We start from the raw sequence: 10,586 nt of genomic DNA, 5'->3' as shown, positions 1-10,586 counted from the left end.
AACTCAGGCGCGCATGTGTACCTCACCTTTCCCGCCCCCTCCCAACCTGTATAAAGCTCTACTCACGCCATGTCTCTCAAGGAGCTCCCTCGGGGTGGGAGATTCCTCGACCTAACTCCTGAACTAAACTGTATTCAATACGTCTGTTTTAACGAATCCATTTGTCGAAGTGTCCTTGAGCAAAATTGCTCCCAATGAGCAGGTTGGCACCTTGCATGGTTGCCTCCGCCGTCGGTGTGTGAATGTGTGAGTGAATGGGTCAAATGTGAGGAACAAATTGTAAAGCGCTTTGGATAAAAGCGCTATATAAAAAAGCAGCCATTTACCATTTACCATGACAGCAGGGAGGAGTTGTAGTCTTTCACAACATGCTTGTAGCAGTGGCGGCTGCTGACCAAATTTCTTGGTGAAGCACAAAATTATTATATTATATATTAAATTATATTATATTTTTTAAACATCCCCAACGCTGCAACACCCCCATTCCTCCCAGGTGTCAGGCTCCTCATTCGCTTCCATTCATTTTGGGGACTATGTTTAAATATCATACTTCTGAAGTATAAACAAACTATACTGCTGTGACGATTTCAATAAAACAGACCATTCTGAGTCAATGGTACAGCAAACCTGTACATTGGAATATTGGTAAACATATCGGTCAATCCCATTGTCCCGTGGGATTATGCCCCCCCCCCCCCCACGGCGATATTAAAATTAGATTAGAAACGCAAGCAAGGCTTGCCGGGCGACTCATGCCCGTGGGAACCGTGTTGGTGTATTACACACGCAAGGCCACAGCGGGCCAATGAATTCATAATCACTGTAAAATATATATATATATATTTTAAATGTACTCACCACACAACAGCCAAAGCAGTGACCGATCTCATCTTCCATTGAATATTGCAGCTTCTCCATCGTGACAAGTCCGACTCGAGTCGAGACACGTTCTTTTATTCCATGGAAAGTGTAAACAATTGACCACCTATGTAAAGTGTCCTTGAGTCTGAGAAAGGCGCTTCTCTCTCTAAATCCAATTTATTATTATTATTATAGTTCTCAGACAGTGCCCGTGGGGCAGGCAGCTTCCCCCGTACGACCCCTCGCGAGAGACCCTCTGCTTGTGACCCAGCGGCCGTGGTCCGAGCCGTGCCTCCCTGGCTGCTGGGATACCCTCTGCTCCGGCCGAGGCACAGCTTCTGGAAGACGCCATGCTAAGAGCCGGGATACTGGCCTCCTTACGGGACGCTCCCGAGGATCTCCCAGATGCTTCCGGTATTTTGAGCTCATGGGAGGTTCGGGGGGAAGGCAGCGCATTCATTTGATTCCCTCGCGCTCTCGTCCCCCCGCCCCCCTCCTCCTCACAAGCTCCATGTAACGCGGAAGTGCAGTGGTCTATGCCATGTCGCCAGCTCCTCTCTGATTGAGTCTCAGACCATCGAGGGCTGTCAATCATTCAACTTGTGTTCGTGAGTAGCGTGCGCGAAGTTGCACGGGCGGGGCTTAGATGACTCAAATAGCCTATTTTGATTGGATAATAGAATAAAAAGATCAACCCGTGCAGGGAAAGTTGCACTTGAGTGATTGACAGCTAGCCATTACTGACTGCAGGCCTGATCAGAGAGCTCAGAGCTGTCACTTTTGGCCATTTTTTAAAAGAAAAAAAAATTCACTGGCATTTTTTTTTACAGAGGGAAACATTTCTAATAAAAAAATTATAATAATAATAATAATAAAAAATATATATATATATTATGAATTATGAGTGAATTTGTGTTTCACGTGTTGTCATGGAATAACCTCCACTGGTTTGTAGGGATGACAGCAGGGAGGAGTTGTAGTCTTTCACGGTATGCTTGTAGGGATGACAGCAGGGAGGAGTTGTAGTCTTTCACAGTATGCTTGTAGGGATGACAGCAGGGAGGAGTTGTAGTCTTTCATAGTATGCTTGTAGGGATGACAGCAGGGAGGAGTTGTAGTCTTTCACAGTGTGCTTGTAGGGATGACAGCAGGGAGGAGTTGTAGTCTTTCACAGTGTGCTTGTAGGGATGACAGCAGGGACTGGGAGGAGTTGTAGTCTTTCACAGTGTGTTTGTAGGGATGACAGCAGGGAGGAGTTGTAGTCTTTCATAGTGTCCTTGTAGGGATGACACGGCCAGCAGGGAGGAGTTGGCTGCCAGGATGTAATCTTGGCATCATGGCGTTGGGTGAATTTGACAAGATGAGCCACCAAAAACATGTTCGCTCAGTTTTATAAGCAAGAATGGCAAGATTGTAAACTATCCATCATTTTCACCACACATGCGTCGTGTGCCTGTTCAGACTCTGCTTGTTTATACCAGTACTGCACAGTGCACACACATATAATAATAATAATAATAATAATAATAATAATAATAATAATAATAATAATAATAATAATAATAATAATAATAATAATAATAATAATAATAATAATAATAATTATAATAATTATAATAATAATAATAATAATAATAATAATAATAATAATAATAATAATAATAATAATAATAATAATAATAATAATAAACTTTATTTGTATACCACTTTTCATACAGAAATTGCAGTTCAAAGTGCTTCACAGCAGTAAAAAATACAGGCATAAGCGAGCATAAAAAAGATAGAGAGGTAGCAAGGTAAGGTAAATCACAGTGTTTCACATTAGGATCTAACATCCCAATAGGCCTCTCTGTTTACGGTTTCATTCAGTAATACAAATTATAAAATAGAAGTGCGGTTTGATTCAGTTTAAAAATAGGCAATACTAAAAATTATAAAATAGAATAGACAGTGCTCAAATAGTTTGATAAAAATATACAATAACATTTACAACAGAGCATCGCTCATAACACTTAATAGAACAACAGAGCAGTGCATCACTCTTAATAGGGATACACAGATAGGGATACACACACACACACACACACACACACACACACACACACACACACACACACACACACACACACACACACACACACACACACACACACACACACACACGTTGCCTCAAGACCCTTCATAAGCATGTCTATTCTAGTCTGTCATACTAAAAAGTATTCACTTAAACTATACCACTCATTAGGAAACTATGCTTGGCTTGTTATGGAAAACAGTGCATGTAAATAAATATGTAATGTCTTCTGATGCCATCTCAAGCTAAGTTTCCATCCAAATGTAAATTTAAAAAAATGTCAGCTAAATAATTACGTGAATTTGTATGTGTCTTTCCATCAACTGCTGTTATTATTCTGAAGAGCAAGATTATATGATCAAAAGAGCACCATTCATACACAAACAGAAACAGCTAACCGGGACAGTTTCCCCTACATTTACATTTACATTTAGTCATTTAGCTGACGCTTTTATCCAAAGCGACTTACAAGTTCTGTGCGACAAGACAGCAAGAAGGGTATAACTCTATCAGCTGAGTAACAATGTTCATCAAAGTGTTGCGTGTTACAGTGTAGGTTAGTTTATTAGGACAAGTGCATGACATTAAGGTTAGTCGGGGTTAGATTTTTTATTTTTATTTTTTTTTATTTTATCATTTCAGATAATGGTTGAAGAAGTGAGTCTTTAGTCAACGGCGAAAGATTGGACGGGATTCGGCTGTCCTAACTGGGATGGGTAGTTCATTCCACCATTGTGGGGCAAGGACTGAGAATAGGCGGCTTCTCTTTGATGACCCTCCGGGAGCTTGGATAGGAGTAGATCTGAGGCGGCCAGAAGATGCAGCGTAGGGGTCTTGAGGGTGTGTAGTTAGAGACCATTGACCGGAGGTAGGCGGGAGCGGTTCCCTTTGCCGCACGGTATGCTAGGTCGAGGGCCTTGAAGCGGATACGTGCAGCAATGGGGAGCCAGTGCAGGTCCCTAAGAAGTGGGGTGACATGGGCCGACTTCGGTAGGTTTGAGATCAGGCGGGCCGCTGCATTTTGAATGAGTTGAAGAGGCTTGGTGGCAGTGGCCGGGAGGCCAGCTAGCAGTGCGTTGCAGTAGTCGAGGCGGGAGATGACTGTTGATTGGACGAGGAGTTGGGTGGCTTCTTTTGTCAGGAAGGGGCGTATCCTTCTGACGTTGCTCAGGAGGAATCTGCAGGTTCTGGTTGTCGCTGCGATGTGAGCAGAGAAGTTCAACTGGTCGTCGAGGACAACACCAAGGTTCTTGGCGGTCGGCGATGCGGTCACAGCTGCATTCTCGACTGTGATGGAGAGGTCGGTCAGGGGGGAGGATTTGGCCGGCAGGTGGAGCAATTCTGTTTTGCTTAGGTTCAGTTTGAGGTGGTTGGTCGTCATCCAGGCGGAGATGTCGGACAGACAGGCCGAGATCCGCTCAGAGACGTGGATATCTGAGGGAGGGAAGGAGAGGAAGAGTTGAGTATCATCGGCATAACAATGATATGAGAAGCCATGAGACGTGATAATGTTACCCAGTGATTTAGTGTAGAGGGAGAAGAGAAGGGGTCCTAGGACCGAGCCCTGGGGGACACCCGTCCGGAGGGGGCGGGTGGCCGACAGAGTCCCTCTCCATGACACTTGGTAGGAGCGGTCATTGAGGTATGATGTCAGCCATGTCAGCGCAGATCCAGCCACTCCCATTCCTGCGAGGGCCGCGAGGAGGATCTGATGGTTGACTGTGTCGAAGGCTGCAGATAGATCTAGGAGAATCAGGACAGAGGAGAGGCCTTTCGCTTTTGCTAAGTGAAGTGCCTCTGTGACCGCAATGAGGGCCGTTTCTGTGGAGTGGCCAGTCCGGAAGCCAGACTGATTGGGGTCTAGGAGGTCACTGATTGGGGTCTAGGAGGTACTAGTATAGTATAGTATAGTATAGTATAGTATAGTATAGTATAGTATAGTATAGTATAGTATAGTATAGTATAGTATAGTATAGTATAGTATAGCATAGCATAGTATAGTATAGTATAGCATAGCATAGTATAGCATAGCATAGTATAGTATAGCATAGCATAGTATAGCATAGTATAGTATAGTATAGTATAGCATAGCATAGCATAGTATAGCATAACATAGTATAGTATAGTACAGTACTACAGTATAGTATAGTATAGTACAGTATAGTACAGTATAGTATAGTATAGGGTAGGGTAGTGTAGTATAGTGTAGATCAGATTTTCTTCAGTAGCCTAAGTGTGAACAGCACAAACACATTGAATCTGATCTTTTCAATTCTGATTTATTTTCTTAGGCAGCAGGCAGAGCTAGAAGAAATGTATTAAAGTGAAAGGGTTACACACTAGATTGTGCAGTAATAGTCACCTATAATGGTTGTTTTTTGTGCAGATCTTGTTAGAGATCTCCATCTCTCTTCATCCAAACGAGCCAGTGCTGTCAGGCCTTTAACGAAGGCGATCACAAGTTCACAACCTTAACGATTATTTGCCCACCAACAAAATACCTTCAGTTAAGCAGAGTGAACGCCTTTCACAGCTACAATTTGTAATGGATTTCCTTTCCCTTGGACATGCACACACACAAAGAAACAACAAAACAACAAATGGACTAAAAATGTTCGAGCTGCTGTCATACAAATAATGACTAAAGCCCTTTGATCTCTATATCCCCCTGGATATCAAACACTATCAAACCATTTCAGATATCCAATCTGCTTCCGCTGAAATATTGCATAATATGTACTCTGATTGGCCCATCAGTCACATCTAACTGCTCTGATTGGCCATCACACATGAACACACACACACACACACACACACACACACACACACACACACACACACACACACACACACACACACACACACACACACACACACACACACACACACACACACACACACACACACACACACACACACACACACACACACCACACACACCACACATTCGGCACTCTCACACACAAACACACCACAGGTCACTTTAAACACATAAGAAAAGGTCACTTTAAAAACTGTATAATCGTATAGTAGTGTACATAGGACTCATTACCTACGCTTAGCATTGTATTGTATTTTATGTTAGTGCTTTTATCATGTCTATTTTATTATCTTATTATATTAGATTATTTTATTCTATTATTCATTTGACTATATGTCTTGTGTATGTATGTCATGAATAAACCTCTTGAATCTTGAATCAGTCATATCTAGCTGCTCTAATTGACCCCATCAGTCACATCTAGTTCTGGTCCTCTGTGTAGGTATCATCATAGTCCTATCAAGCATCTACACAATGTCTCGTGAACAGAAAGCCACGACCCCTCAGCCTACCGAGAGTTAGCTGTGCTCAGAGAGGGTGACCTAAAACACTTCAGAACAAATCAAATGATACATCTGAAGCAAAGGAAATATATACTCGTGACAATAATAATAGTCCAAAATAAGCGATTTACGAGCGGATTCAAACATCACTGCACTGTGTCTTTAAGGCTGTGGCCGGCTTCCCCCGGTTTCGTCGGGAGAATTGATGGGACGCATGTTCGGTAAAGCTGTTATGCATCACTGTGTGTTATAAAGGGGCTTGTGATCGGCCCAAGAGGACTGGAGAATGAAAATAGAAATAGCTATGTTCTCTGATGTTTCGTTAAGGCCTCTATAGGTTACTAGACTACGATTAATCTCTGGAGTTTTACATTTGGACATTATTATGCACGGTTGAGGGTGGAATTGAATGAAAGCACATGTTGCGGCGTGGAGGGACTCAAGAGAGATGAATGCACCTGGATCTCTGTAGAACAGAGAGCGAACAGAGTACTTCCGCAGCGGAGTAGACACACTGAGTGGGTGCATTGTGGGGGTGAGTTGAGATGAATAGCTACAGAGTGTATGAGAGATATGGGGTGAGTGACGTAGATAGATGACTCAAGTACTGTACTTAAGTACAATTTCAAGCTACTTGTACATTACGTGGGTATTTAAATTTTAGGGAACTTTTACTCCACTACATTTCAAAGGAAATATTATACTTTTCACTCCACTACATTGATCTGAACCCATCAGTTACTAGTTCCTTTGAATAAAAGGATTTTGCTTTAAGATTTTGTACTTTCACATTTGAAACCTGTCACCTTCAAGAGGATGTAATCAGAGCAGCATAACTGGACCACATACCACTTTAACATCACCTGTAGAGGTCAATGGATCAAGGATGAATGCTCCCAAGCACTGGAATACACAAACGTGTATGTAGAATGCATACTTTTACTTTAGATAAGTACATTCAATAGCTCATTTAATTGAAATCGAATCTACTTAAGTATATTTTAATGGAGGACTTTTACTTTTACCAGAGTACTAATTTATCTGGGTATTTTTACTTTTACTTAAGTAAAGGAACTGTGTACTTCTTCCATCACTGGATAGATAGATGTTGTGTGTGCCTTTTATATCTGGGCAGCTGGGTAGTCTAGAGGTATAAGCACTCGCCTACCACTGCTGAGACCTTTGTTTAATTCCCAGCGGTACCTCCAGGGTCAGTCATCCCTACAGACACAATTGTCAGTGTTCGTGGGTGGGAAGCCGGTGAGGGTACGAGTCCTAGTCGTTGTAATAGCGACTCCTACTGGTTGTCGGGGAACCTGTTCAGCAGGGAGGGGATCTGGGGAAGATAAGGTGAACCTCCACGTGCGTTACGCTCTCGCAGTGAGACTCCTGAGTCCTAGCTCTCATGTGGAGCTGTCAGAGGAGGCACCCTCCCCAGACCGACAGTAGGGCAGCATGTAGTAGTCTACACCCTCCCCAGACCGACAATAGGGCAGCATGTGGTAGACTACACCCTCCCCAGACCGACAGTAGGGCAGCATGTGGTAGTCTACACCCTCCCCAGACCGACAATAGGGCAGCATGTGGTAGACTACACCCTCCCCAGACCGACAGTAGGGCAGCATGTAGTAGTCTACACCCTCCCCAGACCGACAATAGGGCAGCATGTGGTAGACTACACCCTCCCCAGACCGACAGTAGGGCAGCATGTAGTAGTCTACACCCTCCCCAGACCGACAGTAGGGCAGCATGTGGTAGTCTACACCCTCCCCAGACGGACAGTAGGGCAGCATGTGGTAGACTACACCCTCCCCAGACGGACAGTAGGGCAGCATGTGGTAGACTACACCCTCCCCAGACGGACAGTAGGGCAGCATGTGGTAGTCTACACCCTCCCCAGACCGACAGTAGGGCAGCATGTGGTAGTCTACACCCTCCCCAGACCGACAGTAGGGCAGCATGTGGTAGTCTACACCCTCCCCAGACCGACAGTAGGGCAGCATGTGGTAGTCTACACCCTCCCCAGACCGACAGTAGGGCAGCATGTGGTAGTCTACACCCTCCCCAGACCGACAGTAGGGCAGCATGTGGTAGTCTACACCCTCCCCAGACCGACAGTAGGGCAGCATGTGGTAGTCTACACCCTCCCCAGACCGACAGTAGGGCAGCATGTGGTAGTCTACACCCTCCCCAGACCGACAGTAGGGCAGCATGTGGTAGTCTACACCCTCCCCAGACCGACAGTAGGGCAGCATGTAGTAGTCTACACCCTCCTCAGACCGACAGTAATAATGAGTCATTACATTTATATAGCGCTTTTTCTAGACACTCAAAGTGCTCCCCACAATGTAGGGTGGAAATTGCCTCCTTCACCACCACTGGTAGCACCCAACCTTGGGCTACGCAGGCTCAATGGCTGCCATACACTGGCACCAGGCACACATCACACTACACACAATGGCTGAACGGCTCAGGAGACAGGGATTGATATCAGCCAATTAAGGGGAAGGGATGATTAGGTGGCCTTGATGTCAGAGACCTGATTGGGAATTTGGCCAGGAACGTCGGGGAACCCCCTACTCTTTGCGATATAGGCGTCCTGGATTCTTTAAAGACTGAGATTCAGTCAGGACCTCGGTTTAGCGTCTCATCTGAAGGACGGGAAGCACAATGACCAGGAAGGGTACTGGCATAACGACTGAAACTAGGGGATGGGAGCAAAGTTATACGATTATTATAAGAAATTGTATTTTAGAAATAGTTATTTTATATCGGCTATTGATGTGTGCCTTCTGTTTCATTGATGTGTTTCTTCTGTTTCATTGATGTGTTTCTTCTGTTTCATTGATTTGTTCCTTCTGTTTAATTGATGTGTTTCTTCTGTTTCATTGATGTGTTTATTCTGTTTCATTGATGTGTTCCTTCTGTTTCATTGATGTACCAGTGTAACTGAAGTGCACTTACAATAACACATTTATTTACTATGTAAATTATTTAGTATTATTTACTTAATTGTTTCAAAATAAATGTTTATACAATGTCACAGCATTATCATAGGAGTCCTGTTGTGATTGTTGTATGGAGGGCATGTCATTGCTGAGAAGAACAACTCAGTCAAAACCCACTTACATAATTATGGTTTGCAGCTCTGCTTACAGCTGTGTGTGTGTGTGTGTGTGTGTGTGTGTGTGTGTGTGTGTGTGTGTGTGTGTGTGTGTGTGTGTGTGTGTGTGTGTGTGTGTGTGTGTGTGTGTGTGTGTGTGTGTGTGTGCATGTGTGTGTGCATGTGTGTGTGCATGTGTGTGTGCATGTGTGTGTGTGTGTTCATATGTTCATGTGTATGCATATGTATGTATTCATATATACTGTACTAGACCTATGTGTGTGGGTTTGACAGCATGCAAGAGGGAGGGAGGGAGAGAGAGAGAGAGAGAGAGAGAGAGAGAGAGAGAGAGAGAGAGAGAGAGAGAGAGAGAGAGAGAGAGAGAGAGAGAGAGAGAGAGAGAGAGAGAGAGAGAGAGAGAGAGAGAGAGAGAGAGAGAGAGAGAGAGAGAGAGAGTCTAACTACATAAGGGTCAACAACCCCCCCCTTGGAAGGTAATGCAAGTTCCAAACACAGGAAGTGGTTTTCAATGACTGTGTGTGTGTGTGTGTCAATCTTGGCCAATGCAGGTGACACTTGTAGCAGTTTGGTTCTAAAATCTGTATCTTCCCATGATGGTAATGGGATGGACTCTTGGAGTGAGTATGTGGAGCAGAGCTGCATTGTCATTGTCATTGTGTTCACCCATGTGGTGAACAGGGGATTGGTGACATTTCACTTACAACGTACACCGCAGCCCTTAAGAGAGAAGGTTGGATTTCCAAAGCTTGTGTCTGTAAGAGTGAGTCTCTCTCTCTTGTGTCTGTAAGAGTGAGTCTCTCTCTTGTGTCTGTAAGAGTGAGTCTCTCTCTTGTGTCTGTAAGAGTGAGTCTCTCTCTTGTGTCTGTAAGAGTGAGTCTCTCTCTTGTGTCTGTAAGAGTGAGTCTCTCTCTTGTGTCTGTAAGAGTGAGTCTCTCTCTTGTGTCTGTAAGAGTGAGTCTCTCTCTCTTGTGTCTGTAAGAGTGAGTCTCTCTCTTGTGTCTGTAAGAGTGAGTCTCTCTCTTGTGTCTGTAAGAGTGAGTCTCTCTCTCTTGTGTCTGTAAGAGTGAGTCTCTCTCTTGTGTCTGTAAGAGTGAGTCTCTCTCTTGTGTCTGTAAGAGTGAGTCTCTCTCTTGTGTCTGTAAGAGTGAGTCTCTCTCTTGTGTCTGTAAGAGTGAGTCTGTCTCTTGTGTCTGTAAGAGTGAG

At 44.2% G+C, this 10,586-nt stretch overlaps 1 protein-coding gene across 1 annotated transcript in view; it reads left to right on the top strand.

The window, feature by feature from the left end:
- Nucleotides 1–10,586, top strand: part of scube3 (signal peptide, CUB domain, EGF-like 3) — a gene marked incomplete at its 5' end in the record, with an annotated part of 169,706 nt that overhangs the window by 14,907 nt on the left and 144,213 nt on the right. The gene's annotated exons all lie outside the window — the stretch shown is intronic.

The sequence above is a fragment of the Notolepis coatsorum genome (assembly GCF_963971535.1).
Source record: "Notolepis coatsorum genome assembly, chromosome: 17".
Lineage (NCBI taxonomy): Eukaryota > Metazoa > Chordata > Actinopteri > Aulopiformes > Paralepididae > Notolepis > Notolepis coatsorum.
The sequence above is the reverse complement of the archived record's forward strand: the minus strand, read 5'-3'. Positions and strand labels throughout refer to the sequence as shown.